This window comes from Vicia villosa, linkage group LG4 (assembly GCF_029867415.1).
Source record: "Vicia villosa cultivar HV-30 ecotype Madison, WI linkage group LG4, Vvil1.0, whole genome shotgun sequence".
Lineage (NCBI taxonomy): Eukaryota > Viridiplantae > Streptophyta > Magnoliopsida > Fabales > Fabaceae > Vicia > Vicia villosa.
The window spans coordinates 144,132,038-144,150,022 of NC_081183.1; the positions used below are offsets into that span (position 1 = coordinate 144,132,038).

Here is a 17,985-nt window from a genome sequence, read left to right on the forward strand (position 1 = left end):
TGCTGTGGAGTAATAGGGGAAGAGAATTCATGATGTATTCCTTCAGAGGAGCAGAATTCAGCAAACTTTTGATTCTCAAATTCCTTTCCATGATCACTTCTAATTCTCACAACACCATTTTCTTTTTCTCTTTGAATTCTTTGACATAGGTCCTTGAAAACATCAAACACATCTGACTTTTCTCTAATAAAGTTTACCCAAGTGTACCTGGAGTAGTCATCCACAACCACATAAGCATATTTCTTTCCTCCAAGACTTTCTATTTGCATTGGTCCCATCAAGTCCATATGTAGAAGTTCAAGAACTCTGGAAGTAGTCAAATGTTTAACCTTTGGATGTGACATCCTGGTTTGTTTTCCTACCTGACATTCACCACATATTTTTCCTTCATCAAGTTGTAGCTTAGGAATTCCTCTTACAGCTTCCAGAGAAATAATTCTTTTCATACCTCTTAGATGAAGGTGACCAAGTTTTTGGTGCCACAGCTTTGCTTCTTCTTCTTTAGAACAAACAGAAGAGTAGCTGGATTCATGAGACACCCACAAGTAGCAGTTATCTTTGGATCTGACACCCCTCATAACTACTTCCTTTTCTTTATTAGTAACCACACACTCAGCTTTAGTGAAGTTGACTTGGTATCCTTGGTCACATAGTTGACTGATGCTTATCAGGTTAGCTGTCAGGCCCTTGACCAACAGAACACCTTCTAAACTTGGCACTCCTGAACAGTCTAATTTTCCAACTCCTTTGATTTCTCCTTTAGCTCCATCACCAAAGGTTACATAACTAGTAGAATGACTTTTGATATCAACAAGCAGATTCTTGAGACCAGTCATGTGTCTGGAACATCCACTATCAAAATACCAGTCTTCTTTGGCTGAAACTCTAAGAGATGTATGGGCTATTAAGGCCATATTTTTAGGTTTCCATTGTTGCTTCTGGGTGGGCATGATCTGCTTAGGCTTGTAAGAAGGAGCTTGATCTGGATATCCATGTAGTCTGAAGCAAAAAGGCTTAATATGTCCAAATCTTCCACAGAAATGACATCTCCATCTTTGAAACTTTCTCTTCATTTCACCTTTCTCGTGATGTTGAGTCACATGTCTAGACATCGGCTTCAACATCTCAGCTTCAGGTTTAGTTCTGCTACTATCTTGGACATATTTCTTTGCACCACCAAAACCTATACCAGACATATCTCTTGAACTTTTTCCAACCTGCAAGATCTCCTCCAACATATCCGTGCTACTGTTCAACATTTTTACTGATTTTGACATCTGATCAAGTTTGGATTGTAGCAGGATAGTTTCACCATTCAGTTCAGATATAGTTTCATTAAGCTCTTTGTTATCAGCCTCCAACTGCGCTATGTATTTCTTCTGCTTTTCACCTTGTTGACACACTTCTGCATATTTGATACACAGCTTTCTGTAGGAACCTGCCAGTTCTTCAAAGGTTAGCTCGTCTTTCCTAGAATCTTCATTAGAATTGCAAATTCCAGTAAGGGCTGTGACATGTTTGGCTGATTCTTCTTCAAACTCACTCTCTGAATCTTCATCAGACTAGGAGACTGACAATCCTTTCTTTTGTTTCTTGAGATAGGTAGGGCATTCAGCTCTAATGTGTCCATATCCTTCACATCCATGACATTGAATCCCTTTGTTGTGGTTGTACTTTTCTTCTGGTTTAACTCCTCTGCCAGAGTCATAAGATCTACTGATGTCAGATGAGATGTTCTTGACATTAGGTCTTGGCTTCTGATCCATTCTTCTTATAATTTTGTTGAATTGTTTGCCAAGCATAGCTATAGATTCAGATAGATTCTCTTCTCTACTTTCCTCAACTTCCTCTTGAGAGTTGGACACAAAGGCTATGCTCTTGTTCTTCTTTTCAGAATTTTCACTGATTCCCATCTCAAAGGTTTGAAGAGATCTAATTAACTCTTCTACCTTCATTTTGCTGATGTCCTGTGCCTCTTCTATAGCTGTAACTTTCATATCAAATCTCTTAGGTAGGGATCTAAGGATTTTCCTTACCAACTTTTCATCAGACATTTTTTCTCCCAAAGCTCCTGAGGTATTAGCAATATCGAGTAAATTCATATGAAAATCCTTAATACTTTCATCATCCCTCATCCTTAGATTTTCAAATTTTGTAGTTAGCAGTTGAAGTCTTGACATCTTCACTTTGGAGGTGCCCTCATGAGTAGTCTTTAGGATATCCCAGACATCTTTGGCTAGTTCACACTGGTGCACCAGTCTGAATATATTTTTGTCAATTCCATTGAATAAAGCATTTAGAGCTTTAGAGTTGCCAAGCGCCAATGCCTCTTCATCTTTGTCCCACTCTTCCTCTGGTTTAAGAGTTTTGTTGCCATCTTTATCAGTAATAACAGGATGTTCCCATCCTTTGTTCACAGCTCTCCATGCTTTGCTATTCACAGATTTCAGAAAAGCCACCATGAGAGGTTTCCAATAATCATAATTAGAACCATCCAGAATGGGTGGTCTCATTATAAATCCACCACCTTCTTTGTCCATCGAACCAGAAAGTACTTTCCCTAGATCTCACCTAGTAAAAACAGGCAGGGTGCCTGCTCTGATGCCAAATGAAATTCTGGACTCAGACACGCGATGTCTTACAGGATGTCACGACATCATTATCTGAATGTTTTCAACCAAATGAACAAAGAGTAAACAATAAACAACACAGGAAAATTGTTAACCCAGTTCGGTGCAAACACACCTACATCTGGGGGCTACCAAGCCAGGGAGGAAGTCCACTATAAGTAATATTAATTCAAGGTAATACAACTCAATATTACGCCTCTCACTTAATATCTACCCAATGCAACTTCAATCTAAACAACTAGACCAGAGTTCCTACTCACTCCCCCTCAATCACAGCAGTGATGAAAAAAAACTAACAGACGAAAAGCAACAGAAGACACTCTTCAAAAACACAACTTGATCTTGCTTAAAAGCTTTAATCAAGAACAATAGTACTCTTGCTTAAAAGCTTCGAGTACTTTTTACAACTCAAAACAGAAACACCTAGACCAAGACAATCATCATGATGATTGTTTGGCTTACAAGAAATCTAATACACAGACGAACAACACCACAGACTTCTGGACGGCAAACCCTAAAAAGACCCCCATCCAGCAGCTTCTTCATTTGATATATATAACCTTGCAGCAGCTGGGCCTTAGATCCAATAATAGTTTTAAACCTAATTAAAACCATTTTCAAAAGACAGAGATCCATCGCATAACGTTGTTCTGAAACAAGGCAGTATCCAAAGTTTCCAAAAGAGGCGCGCAAATACTTAACAGATCAAATAACCATAACGCGAACATAGTAAAACTCAGCAGCTTCGGATGTCATGACATCGGTCTTGACATCAGTAAAAACCTGCACAAGAAAAACTTCAAAACAATGCATGTCATGACACCGGTCTTGACATGATAAAGACACTATTTGTTTTACCAAAAAATACAGCCAATCAAAGACATCTACATCTCGTAGAGGAGATGTTCACTGACGCATTAGGGGTGAATGTGGCGTATGATGAACCACAAGACTTTTATGGAGAAGAGCTCCCGAATGAGAAGGCTCAAAGGTTTTATCAGTTGTTGAACGAAATAAATATACCATTATTTGAGGGGTCTTCTGACTCTAAGCTATCAATGTATGTGAGACTTTTGGCTGCAAAGTCAAATTGGAATGTTCCTGATCAGTGTTTAAAATTCTTTGCGAGAATGATGTTGAACGCGACTCCTGTGAAAAAAATATGCCTAAAAGTTATTATGATGCAAAGAGAATGGTGTCGAAGTTGGGATTAGAAGTAAAAAAGATTGATTGTTGCATTAGAGATTGCATGTTTTTTTATGACAACGATTTGGTACAAATGATGGGGAATTGGAGGAATGTAAGTTTTGCGAGAGTCTGAGGTATTTAGTTAGCAGTAAAGGAGTTGACCAAAGGAAAAATCGCATTGTAGTGAAGTCTATGTTCTATCTACCAATAATACCTAGGTTGCATAGAATGTTTGCATCGATGCACAATGCAAGCCAAATTGCATGGCACAATACAAACAGAATTAGTTCAGGCATGATGCGACATCCATCTGATGGCGAGGCATGGAAACACTTTGATAGAGTTCATCCTGAATTTGCACTTGAACCCGGGAATGTCCGGCTTGGATTATGCTCGGATGGTTTCACTCCTTATACTTTTTCAAGAAATGCATATTCTTGTTGGCCAGTTATTGTTACCTCGTACAATCTCCCTCCTAAGATGTGCATGACGAAACCTTACATGTTTTTGACATGCATCATTCCGGGACCGTCGAGTCCAAAGGCGGGAATCGATGTTTATTTGCAACCTTTAATTGATGATCTCAAGAGGCTATGGGTGGGAGCGTGGACTTATGATGTGTCTCGTAAACAAAACTTTAATATGCGAGCTGATTTGATGTGGACAATTAACGACTTTCATGCATATGGCATGTTTTCTGGATGGGATACACATGGCAAAATGGGATGTCCGCATTGTATGAATCACACAAAAGCGTTTACTTTGGAACTTGGTGGGAAAAGTTCGTGGTTTGACTATCACCGTAGGTTCTTACCTACCAACCATGAATTTAGAAGGAATAAAGATGCTTTTAGAAAAGGAATAAAAGTAAAAGATCTACCTCCCCCTTGATTGTCATCGACTCAAGTATGGAATAATGTTTGTGACCTACCAAAATTTACAGACTATGGTGAAGCACGTAGAATTCAAGGATACGGGGTTGACCATAATTGGACAAAAAGAAGTATTTTTGGGACCTCCCATATTGGAAGGATAATTTGTTGCGACATAATCTTGATGTTATGCATATTGAGAAGAATTTTTTTGATAATGTATTTAACACAGTGATAGATAATGAGAAGACAAAAGATAATGAGAAGGCTAGAAAAGACATGGAACGTTTGTGTAATCGAAAAGAATTGGATTTGAAACCTCGACCAAACCGAAAATAATTAAAACCCAAGGCATGTTACACTCGCACTCCCCAAGAAGCAAAAGTAGTATGTTGGTGGTTAAATGAATTGAGGATGTCTGATGGTTATTCTTCTAACATGGCAAGATGTGCTAATGCCACAACTGGGAAGTTGCACGGAATGAAAAGTCACGATTGTCATATTTTCATGGAACGATTGCTTCCAATTGCATTCAGTTCACTACCCAAGAATGTGCTTAATCCACTAAATGAGATCAGTCAATTTTTTAAAGACATTTGTGCGTCAACTTTAAGAGTAGACGACATCATTAAATTGGATCGAAATATTCCTGTCATTCTTTGCAAGTTGGAGCAAATATTCCCTCCAGGTTTCTTTGATTCTATGGAGCATCTCCCTGTGCATCTTGCTTATGAAGCTTTTCTAGGTGGACTTGTTCAATATAGATGGATGTATCCATTTGAACGATGCATAGGTGATTCAAAGCGATCAGTTAAAAATAAGGCAAGAGTTGAGGGATCAATTTGTGCACATTATATACATCGCGAAATATCACATTTTTCTCTCATTATTTCAATCACATGATGTTGACTCTGAGAATCATAAGGAACGAAGTTCACTGCAGTGAAAGAAGTCAATTTACCTTATCATTTTTCGGTCGTCCAAGCCGTCCCGCAGGGAAGAAGAGTGAGCATTGGCTTTCACAAAAAGAAATGCAATTTGCTCATGTTCATGTGCTGATTAACTGTGTTGAAGTTAAAACATATCTTGAGTAAGTATATTTAAATTAAGTGTATATGTTTAATTGGTTAAGACTTACCTTCTCTAACCTTTTTTTTTTAAATAGGGCATTCGGTACCTACTACTATCAAAGCACGGGCGAACAACCATCGACTGGTTACACACTTGCCTATTTTTCAACATGGTTCAAGCAAAAATTATCATGTATTGTTGCACCAAGTCCTAAAATAATACATTTGCGAAATTTGTCTGAAGGCCCTAGTCAACGTGTAAATGAATGGCACACATACTTTGTAAACAGTTACAAATTTCACACTAAGGAATGGAGTGTAGTGAAGAAAACCGTAAACAGTGGTGTAGTCGTAAAAGGAGTTACAGAGGGTGGCGAGGACGACTTCTATGGGGTTGTCACACATATTTACGAGTTGTTCTATAATTATATGGACTCGGAAAATAAAGTTGTCTTATTTTATTGTGACTGGTACGATCCATCTTCCAGAGGAACAAAAATTGATAAAAAATATAACATTGTTGAGGTTCGAAGAGATAGAAAGTACAAAGAGTATGCCCCTTTTCATTATGGTACATAATGTTAGTCAAGTTTATTATGTACCTTATCCTTCAATTACCCCATGCAAACGAGAATGGTATGTTGTAATCAAGTCCAACCCAATGGGTCACATTGAGACTGATGAATTAATGGAAGATGTTGCGTACCAACATGATGAGATTTCACCTATTAATGAGGTAATTGAAATTGAGGAGATTGTAAGTTTGTGTGATGCTGTAGTTGAGGGTCAACAAGTTGACGCAACAATCTTGTTGTCAACAAATCCTATGGAAGAAGAGCATGAAGAGCTAGGAGAGTCTGAAGACAATAATATCAGATCCGATGAAGACAACGAAGATTATGATGAATAAATTGAATATGTAATATTATCTTGAGTATTTCAAATATTATCTTGTGTAATACTAACTTTCAAATATTATTTTGTGTAATAGTATCTTGTGTGATCTTTCAAATATTATCTTGTGCAATATTAACTTTCAAATATTATCTTGTGCAATATTATCTTTCAAATATTATCTTGTGCAATTTTAAATTTCAAATATTATCTTATGTAATATTAACTTGATAATATTATCTTGTGCAATATTAACTTTCAAATATTATCTTATGTAATATTAACTTGATAATATTATCTTGTGCAATATTATCTTTCAGATATTATCTTGTGTAATAGGAAAAATGCCACCCAAAAGAGATGAAAAAGGTAAGGGTCAACAAAAGCTTCGCCGCACCAGATTCATTGTAGAGGAGGTTCCTGACTCAAATATGTTTGTTCATATGCCACATTCTACTACACGCTCTACTCCACTGCCTATGCATCCTACATCACCCATGTCTGGATCTTTCACTGGATTATTATCCACGCCCCCTGGTTGTACACCATCACGTTTTTTTTGTCCTCCTGGATACTCTTACCCCACATATTTTCCTATGGAGACAGGTGGATCTAGCATGCCATTACCCATTCATGTGGAGACAGGTGGATCTAGTAGCATGCCATTACCCATGCATATGGAAACAGGTTGATATAGCATGACATTACCCATACATTCAGAGGATGATACCAGTGCTCCTGGAGATACCAGCGCTCCTGGAGATACTAATGCTGAGGAGCAAACGAGGAGGAAGAGTATTTTGAAAAAAAATACGACTCAAAAAATTAATTATCACGAGGGCAGACTAATCATTTATCCCGATTCAGGATCGTAAGTTTTTGTGTTTTTATATTATTTTAAATATGAGTTTTATTTAATCAATACTAACTCAATATTTTGTTGTTTAGAATTGTTCCCTCACATCAGGCAGTATCGATCATAACAAAGATTATTAAAGAGAAGCACACACAATTCTTGTCGTCTTATGGAGCTGTGCATGAAGATGATAAGGAAAAATGGTTTCAGGCATTTCAGGTATAATTTACTTACTCATTTTGACATTTCCTTTTTAATTTTTGTGATATTCATGATTATACTTTATTTGATATTTTTAAATTCATACAAAAATGTATGAGCAATGTTGTTGGGATGTTAGAGATGAGGCCGTAATTAAAGAAAACTTTCACTCAAAATGTGATGCTCGTTTTCTGATACCATGAGGAATGTTAGAATTAAATGGGAAACAAAAGGGACACATCCATATTGGATAGGAGAAGAAATATTCCCAAAGCTTATTGATCATTGGAATTCTGATAAATTTAAGGAAATATCTGAGCAGGCAAAGAAAAATAGAGCATTTGAAGTTGGTGGCTGCAACTACGCAGCAGGAAGTATTAGTGTGGCTGAAATTGCGTGAAGGATGGTACATAAGTTTATTAATTTTTTAATAAATCTATCATCTAAATGTTGCATTACACATAACTAATTATTTTTTTTTACTTATTTAGAGTTTGTTAACTAATAAATCTATCATTTAAGTGTTTTTTTAAATAAATCCACTTCTTAATGAGCTCCACATGGAGACTCATCTCAAGAAAAATTGAGAGTTTGTTGACGAGCGCGCAAAAATCACTCAAGTAAATTTTTCTTATATTAAAGACATTTTATTTATTTCTTTTATATGTACATAGTTTATTTGAATCATGATAACATTTAATTTTTTTATAAGAGAATTTTGATATAGAATTTGTCATAAAGTTGTCAAAACATCCTGAAATACCTGAACCACCACCGGGGTATCCTGTTGACCCTAGTATTGGTTTTCAGACATGGTATAAGGTTTCAGGTGGAAAGAAGAAAAATGGGAGAATGTATTGTAGTGGACGGTATTCCAAAAGTATTAAGCAGCATAGTAGGGATTTCAAAATGAGATACGGTGATGGAGAAGGATCATCCACTCCACCTGTATTAACCGCCGAAATGCTTGAAACTGTGAGAAACTTGACGAATACTGAGGCAGCACAACAAGTAGCAACAACAAATTTGGAAATTGAAGAGATGAAGAGAAAACAATTAGAGATGCAAGAAGAAATGAAAAGAAGAGAAAGAGAATTACGAGAAGAAATGAGGAGGCAGGCACAAGAGTATCAAGAAGCAATGCGGATTGCAAACATGCGGGCCCAAAGGTTTGATCAATTTTTTGCTTCACAAAATATCGATGGTGGATTTGGAGGAACTAGTGGATATGGAGGAGTTGTTGAAGAAGAGGAACAAGAAGAAGAGAATAATTAAATTTGAATATTTAAGTTTATTTTAATTTGTATGGAACAATTTATGTGTTAACAACTATTTTGAACTTTATTTTTAAATATTATTGTAATTTTGTATGGAGTTTTATTTTAATTTTTATTATATTTGATTAAATATTAATTATTTATATGTATTATATTAATTTCGTTTTAATTTTAGTTATATTTATTTTTTAATTTAAATAAAATTATAATTATATTTTTATTTTAATTATTATGTTTGATTTGATCAATTATATTTTTTTTACATGAAAAATATTTTGTCAGGGGCTTTACCCCAAGGAAGCTAAAAACGGTAAGCATTTTGCGAGGGGTTTTACCCCAAGCAAAAAATTTGACGCATTCTGAACACTATCTGTCTACTAGCTGGTGCCTATGTCTACGTGGTGCAGACTTTAAAAAAATAGTTGGTAGTTAGTGAGGGGGTTATCCCCTGTCAATTTAGCGAGGTGGTTAACCCTTCGGAAAAAGAATTGCGACCCCCTGTTTTTCTAGGAGAGCAATCCCCTCACAAATTAAATTTTATATTTGTGAGGGGTTTTTGCCAGTTGTGAGAGGATTAGCCCCTGGCAAATTTGGCAATTTCAATATTAGTTCTATCATTAAAAATAAATTATCTTTTAAATTTTTGTAATCAATTTTATTTAATTTTTATTTTATAATTCATAACAAGTAAATCAATAATATTGTTTGTTCGTAGTATAAAAATATGATAAAGTAAAAAAAAAAAAAAAGATGAATGTATTTCAAATCAAATAGATATGACAATTAATAGGGTTTAGACTTAATAGTATAAATTCTAATACATGTTCACATATCTGCATTTTAAAAAATAAATCCATACTAGAACTCATAATATAAACATTTATATCTATGCATATATCCTATAGGAACGACTGACCCAAAAACGAAGCAACTCAAACAAGGGATCTGGAACCCAAAATTGACCACTAAAAAAATTCTTAAAAAATTAATATTTAGTTATAAATATATAAATTAATTATATATGCTTATAGTTGTGTTGGTAAAAAAATAAGCCCATTAAATTTTGGTCTTTGATTTAACTTTTGCCAACCATAAAAATTAATATTTTTAGGTTTTTTCTTTGGCCACCTCCCTATGGGGTCACCCCCAGCGAAAATCTCAAAATACCCCTGCTTCGGAAATGAACTTCCGAAGCGCTTTTTTATTTTAAAAAATTTCCTTAATTCGGAAGTGCATCTCCGAAAACACCCCATGGGGGGTGTCTTCGGAGATGAACTTCCGAAAACACCTCATGGGGGGTGTCTTCGGAAATGAACTTCCGAATTATGCAGAAACTGTGTTTTTTTTTATGTTTTTCATAACAGTCTCGCATTTTAATTAAACGCAAACGCCAAATAAAATAAGCAATAGATAAACTGAAAATACTAATATGATAAATAAACAAAAAAAAATACTAATCCGATGAAAATAATATATACAAACCGAAAAAAATAAAAATAGTGTGCTAAAGATACAATCCGATAACAAAAAATATATAAACCCGACCACTACTGGGTGTGCCTAAACCTCTCCCCCTGAGACCTCCTCTGTCGCCTGTATGTCGCCGCACGGTCCGCATCAGTGACGATCATCTCCATCACGGCGACTGCCTCTGGACCGCCCCGCTCCACGATACCTCGATCCAACGCGTCCCGCCCAAGCATCGATATCCGCTGGCAGATCGGCATGAGATCAATGGCGTGATCATCCTCGGCCTGCTGGTTCTCCAGGATCTCCTCGTGTGCTGGCCTAGGAGCGCCGGGAATGTCGGGTCTCAGAAGAGGATGTGACACCCGGTAGAACCATGTGACGTATCCCTCCTCACTGTGCCAGTCCTAGGTGACCCGAGTGAGACGGTACTCCAGCGGTACCACATGATCCTCCCAATGCTCCCATATGGCAGTGAGCTGCACTCGGGTCACAGTGTCGGGAGCAGCCTCAAAGGGTGACCTGGGTATCCGTTGCACGAATCCGAACTGACGCATGCACCGCTCAGGGAGATATCGAACCATGATGCCGGTCCCGCATGCCAACCAGCCTGAATATAGAGCAATGCCGTCAAACGGGACAATCTGAGCGTAGTCGACGAACGGCCTCCAGGTGACGTCGTCGTGCATCGTGCGGTCCAAGTACAGACGGTATGGTCCCACCGCATCGTTCCCCCTCTGGAGAGCGTATCTGGCGGCCCTGGGCATGGCGTCCACGTACGCAGGATCGATGTGAAAGCCGTGGATGCGGGAGAAGTAGGAGATGATCCAGCTCTGAAACAGAAACAAGATAATGTATTAAAATTAAATACGAAACATATATAAATAAATAAATATGATAATGTATTAAAATAAAACGTACCGTAAGCAGTGTGCAGGATCCGACCAATTGCCTCGTCCTCCAGTTGGAGGCCTCATTCAGCTTCTGGTAGAGATATGCCAGAGTAGCTGACCCCCAGTTCCACTGGTGAACGGTATCCAGGTCCATGAAATAGCGGAGGTAGGCCACGTCGACGTACCTGGCACTCTTGTCCACAAAGCATGCAGCGCCTACCACATGCATGTACCAGCACCGGAGAGCGCAGCCGCGGTGGTACTCCCTGAATAGGTCGTTATCCTCCTGCTCGGCCTCGGCCGCCGCGTCCAGGTGGAACTCAAAATAGATGCTCAGTGTAGTGAACCGGACATGAGGCCCACAAGTCGTGACGCACTCAAAGTGAGCAACCTCGTGCGGCAGGCCCAAATAGTGCATCATCCACTCAATGGCCTCGACCCTCTGGATCCTGGAGTGGTCCAACAGCGGCCCCCTAATAGGCAGGTGGAGAAGACACTGGACGTCATGCAAGGTGATCGTCAACTCCCCCACCGGCAAGTGGAAAGAAGACGTCTCCTTGTGCCAGCGCTCCACAAATGTCCCCTGCATGCCGGTGCTGATGGTGGTGTACCCGGTCATGCAGAGCCCGCTAAGCCCTGAACCTCGCACATGGTCGTTAAACCACTGAGCTGCTGGTTTAAACAGACCGAAAATCTTCCTGGAGTGGTTCACCATTTTCAATGGCTCTCTCTCCTGTTACAAAAAAAAAACAAATAAGCGAGAAATAAACGGTAAAATTATAAAAAATGGTGACAAATAAACGGCTAAGTTAAAAAAAATACCTCTCCCTCCCAGATCCGCCGAGCGACGTGATCCTGGTAGTGAATCAGCAAGGAAGTGTCAAAAGGCCCTCCCGGATAGCTATCCACCTCCTGCTCCTCCTGCTCATCCTCCTCCCCGACTGGAGGGTCAACATCCGGTATGACCTCCTCCTCCTCATCCTCATCCTCCTCCTCTCGCTGGCGGGAAGAAGATACCCGAGCCAGCCTACTCCTAGAGCCTGAAGCAGATGAACTCTCCACCAAGTCCTGTGGAACGTGCACACGGCGTCCCCGGCCCCGCCCGCGTGTCGACGCCAGCTGCGCCGCCGCCCGCTCGTGTCTAGCCGACGCAGTCTGGGACTCCCTGCCCTGTCTGATGCGTGCTGGCTGGTTGCCTGACATGTTCCTGTAAACAATCGAAATCGATTAATATGCGAGACAAATGAAAAAACAAAAAAAAATGCACTTCTGATACAGTTCGGAGGTTCATTTCCGAAACTGGGATGGAGGTGTTTTCGGAAATGAACTTCCGAAACACCCCTGCGCAGAGCTTTTCTGCAACCTACAATGGCAGACCCCAAAATCAAACTTTAAACCTATGTCTACACATTCTAAACATCCTAAATACCAGTACCAACCTAACCTAATACATATTTTCCTATTTGTAAACACCCTAATATCAATTTTAAGCATAGATCTAAAACTCATAATGCTTACCGATTGAAGAGGTTGGAGTGCTTTTTAATGTAGTATAGGAAGCTTGTTGGAGCCTTTGATGTTGCCTTGGAAGTCTTTTAACAAAATTTCGCCTTTGGTGTTGTTTGATGTTGGATTAGGGTAAATGAATGGGGGAGGGGGAGTGTTCTGCTTAATCTGCAGAACGCGCATTGTTTCGGAAGTTCATTTCCGAAATGCTGTTTTCGGAAATGAACTTCCGAAATAAGACAATTTTTTCAAAAAAAAAGGCGCTTTCGGAGATGCATCTCCGAAAACACCTTTTTCTTGCATTTCGGAAATGAACTTCCGAAGTCAGGGGTAGTTTGGGTTTTTCACCAGAGGTGGGCTAGAGAGTTGGGAGGTTGGCAAAGAAATTTTCTATTTTTAATATATTTAAATAGTCTCATTTAAAAAGTTACTCTAGCTCCTCCAACGATAGAGTACCTAAGTGCATATACCCTTTGCTCGTTACTTGTATTTCTATTAATTAAAAAATAAATAAATTATATAATATCCCATCTTTTTAGGTTTTAACATAAAAAATTTAAAAATTTAATCGTTGAATTATGAAGTAAACACATTTAAATTAAAATACATAATAGTTTATTAGTACTATATTTTTTGAAATTAGTAATAAACATAAATATGCAAAGCAGACTTATGCACCCTTGTACACTTCAACCTGACCCCTATTCAGTATGAGTCCAACTGCAATGCTTCTATTATTTTTCGTTGCAGCCTTAATTCTCTTCCAAGTTAAAGTTAAATGGGATAGCCAAGAGAGTATGCACATTAAAGCAACACAACCTAACAATAAAGAGTAAGCACATTTTTAGGGGATAGCCAAGAAGGAATGTCAAGCAGACCCGCACCTGTGGGGCCCATCCGCACTTGAACTCGAATCAACGGGTGAAAATCCGATTTGATTGAGTTTGGGTTTGAGTTCAGGTGCCACCCGATATTTCGGGTGCGGATTTGGGTAGTGTGAAACCTGCACCCGAAATCCGAATCACACCCGCATATATATATATATATATATATTGAAAAATTATAGAAAAAATGTATTTTGTTACAGATTTGGGTTTGGGTGAAAAAATCCAAACTCAACGAATGTGACCGTGGGTGTTAGTTTGCCACCCGAACAACATTTGGGTTTAGGTTTGAATTCAAGTACTGATTTCGGATAGTGTGAAACGTGCACCCGATCCGACCCGTTGCCATCCCTATAGCCAAGAGAAAAACGCATTGTAATACAAGTATTTAAGTAGAAAGTAATAGTAAAAAGAAACAAGAAATGGAAGCCTAAGGCAACGACCTATATTGCCTACCTTTGGGTCGAGCCTGCAAACACCACCAAACCTTAATTTTAATATTAATCAATATTTGATTAAAACACGAATGTTTAGTTTTAAAAAATTTTAAATTTATTTTGTTTCAAATATCCGAAATACGAGTCATCCATATCACTTGGAAGTAAATTTGTACTTATTTTCAAAACATAGTAATATATCTGAACGTTTGGATGGATAAAAATTATTTAGTAGTATAAAATTATACTGCAGATTGAGAGTTATGTTTTTATATGTTTAGCTGTTTAGAATCTAATTAGTCGTGTCTAATGACACTTCATAAAGTATTTCATTCATATTTTGAACTTTAAAGACAAGTATAAATGAGTGATAACTCAACACCTACTAAATAACAAATTATCTTGATAGTAAGAATGAATCGGTTCTTCAATCATATTACAATGAAAAGATTGAAATCTCTATTAATATTAAAAATATTTCATCATTAAAATGATCAATTAATGTATGTCTTTTTGTCTAGATCTAACTGATTGTGTCAAGTATCACTTTATCAAGTGCAAATTAACATTTATACATGTTTTGCTGATTGGATATAACTTGGTGTGTCTCATAATTAAAGACAATTGCAAAGTTATAATGAGCAAGATGTAATATGATTTTGAGATAGATATTGTAAAAATTATAACAAAGTTAAATAATGATCTTATATAGCAATATATGTATAAAATTATCATTCATTTGTGTATTTATATAGAATTGTTAATCAAAATAAAATTGACATCGTGTTGATAGTGCATTGTGGTAAAAAAAGAAAATTTTGACTTTTAAAAATAAGAATTTTGTGTCTCAAATAAAGAAAATATTAATTAAAATAAAATAGGTATTTTGCTGATAATTCCACGTGAAAAAAATAAAAATCTGACATTTAAAAATAAGAATTTTGTGTCTCAAATAAAGACAATGTTAATTAAAATAAAAAATGTATTTTGCTGATAGTGGCTCGTCAGTAAAGTAGAAATTTTGACATTTGAAAATAATTTTTTGAATAATTATGAATAATTTTTTAATAATCATAAAATAATTATATTTTCGGTTGAGTAAATTTTTATTTGTTTCTCTTTGTTCCATTAAAAAAAATTAATTTATTAAATTATTTATGTTTAGAAAAATAAAAATGGAAAAAGAAAATTGAGAGAGAGAAAATTAAAATGAAAGTGAAAGAGAAAGGCAAGAGTGAAACATGTGAAGTGAAGGCTAGACAAAGAGAAACTCAATGGTCAATACACGTGGCGCTTGGACATTTGTTTAAAATGTTGGAATATTGACTTGATTATAAAAAGATAAAAAAACTTTTTTTTGTTTGATAGAATGGTGGCATCTTTCAATAATGGCTAGATAGTAGTCTAGTAAAATACATATGCGTCTGCACGAATAAATTTATTTAATACGATATAAATTTATTTAGATGTACATGTAAATTTAAAATTAGTTATTTAATTTTAAAATGAATAATGATAATATAAATTCAATTGTATTAAATAATTAAAAAAATAGAAGAAAAAATTAACATTTGAAAATTTAAATTTTGTGTATCTAACAAATACAACTATTAATTAAAATAATAATTAAAAATACGTGTATTCAATGCATTAAAAATGCATTAGAAATTGAAATATTAACTTCTATAAAAAAATATTTTCTTTATTTAGTATGCTTAAAGAGTGCCCTGAGGGCACTGGTTAACAAGACTCTTTCTTTATTTAGTATGCTTAAAGAGTGCTCTGAAGGCACTGGTTAACAAGACTCTTAAAATAAAATAGGCATTTTGCTGATAGTGTCTCATGAGGAAAAAAATTGACATTTAAAAACAATAATTTTATGTCTCAAATAAAAGCAACTGTTAATTAAAATAAAATAGGTATTTTTGCTGATAGTTATTAGAGAAAAATAAAAGAAATTTTGACATTTAAAAATAAAAGTTTTATATTTTAAATAGTAAAAATACTAATTAAAATAAAATATTTTTAGTGTAGAGGAAAGGCAAAGGGTTTCAAGTAAAGTAGTGAAATGAAGTTTAGTTTACGTAGCAGTCTTGCATCGAATTAGTGTTATAAAAATTGAAGAGATTATGTTATTACGGTTCAGTCCAAAATGCAATGTAAATAATTTTAAATAGAAGGGCAAAAAGGGTAGAGTGGTAGTTGTTTATAATGATAATTATATAGTTGATAGTTATAAGATTAAAAAACTGTAAAGCATTCAATCAAGAATCTTTAGGTAAAACATAATTCCCCCCAATTGAGAGCACAATTCTAAAATATGAGGTATAATATCTTTTAGGGTTAAATATGTTTCACTACAACACGGAAGGGCTTTAAAAGCGCTTCTTTTGGCCTTTAACAGCGCTTTAAAGCGCTGCCAAAGCCAGCGCTGGCGTAGGCTACAAAAGCGCTTCTAAAAGCGCTCTGGTAGACCCCCCCTATGAGAGCGCTTTTTCTGGAAAAAGCGCTCTGGTAGCCCCCCTACTAGAGCGCTTTTCCAAAAGCGCTTTGGTAGGTTGCTTTTTTTTTCTTTTTTTTTTTGATCTTTGGCAGCGCTTTTTGTAACAAAGCGCTTTAGTAGGGGGACCTTTAAGAGCGCTTTTTAAAAGCGCTGTCGTTGCTAAATGAGATATTTTAAAGTGCAGCCTATAATTTCAGCCTCCCAGATCGACCTGTAATATTTTCGAGCTATAATATTTTCAACCTGTAATATTTTTGACCTGTAATATATTTTCAACCTGTAATATTTTCGACCAGTAATATATTTTCGACGATATATTTTCAACCATAGGTAGGACTATATATATACTAATATAATACCATTATAATATCCAAAATTATATATATACATCATTATGTCAATCAAACTAAATCTCTAACATCAACAATATTATACTTCAAATATTAATTGGCAACAATATGAACAAAGTTAGTAACCATATATTCTGGAGTACTATAATATTCTCTTCAAATCGACACAAATCCTACTACATGAATAGCTGATGAATATAAAATTGACACAATTCCTCTTTGATTTCTTCCAACTTAAGTTTCGGGTAAGAAGCAGCACGGAATTCGTCAAAGTACTACAGAATAAAAACATAATATGAATGATTCAGTTAAATGTAATAAATTATAAGAAGTTATCTAATTAAGTTATAAATCCATACCGTGATTGGAATCTCTAATTGATTCATTTGAAGGATTTCTTTCACAAACCTCAAAACAAAGTATCCGCAGTCTGAACTGTTCCGCTGTATCGGACACTACATAGAAAACAAATAAGAATTTATAGTTGTCTTGTTTTATCAAGTAGCATAAATATTATAAGCAAAATTGTGAAAAATAATGTACCTGCACTTTGATCCAAGTAATGTTGTTTGATTTAGTCCGGGATACCTGTGCGTCTCGTTGACTTCGGAACACTTGTATTGATCTAACAAAAATATAAAAGCATATATTTAGATCAATCTCACAAATAATTAAATATATAAATATACAAGAATATTTAGAACGATCCCACTTACAAATCAATAATTTCCTTCATAGCCGGATAATTGCTCCACTCACCATCTACCGAATTCAGAAAATATACAACTTCTCTTATCGGGTTGATAGCAAGCAACAACCAGTGTACTCTATAAATTAAAACAATAGGTTATATAAAAATTTTGCTACGCAAAAGAAACAAAGATTAAATGAACCAAGAATGAGAAACTAACCCTACTGGTCGGGTATTATACGCCCAAAGAATCAGACTTTCTGTAT

The 17,985-nt window shown here is 36.1% G+C and overlaps 1 long non-coding RNA gene across 1 annotated transcript; it reads right to left on the reverse strand.

Annotated features, from left to right (window-relative positions):
* Window positions 1-17,098: 17,098 nt before the first annotated feature.
* On the reverse strand, window positions 17,099-17,430 carry LOC131599845 (uncharacterized). Its single transcript, XR_009282929.1, has 2 exons — window positions 17,388-17,430; window positions 17,099-17,303 (listed from the first exon to the last, which is right to left on the reverse strand). It is a non-coding gene; the product is annotated as an uncharacterized LOC131599845 (long non-coding RNA).
* Between the last annotated feature and the right edge of the window lie 555 nt (window positions 17,431-17,985).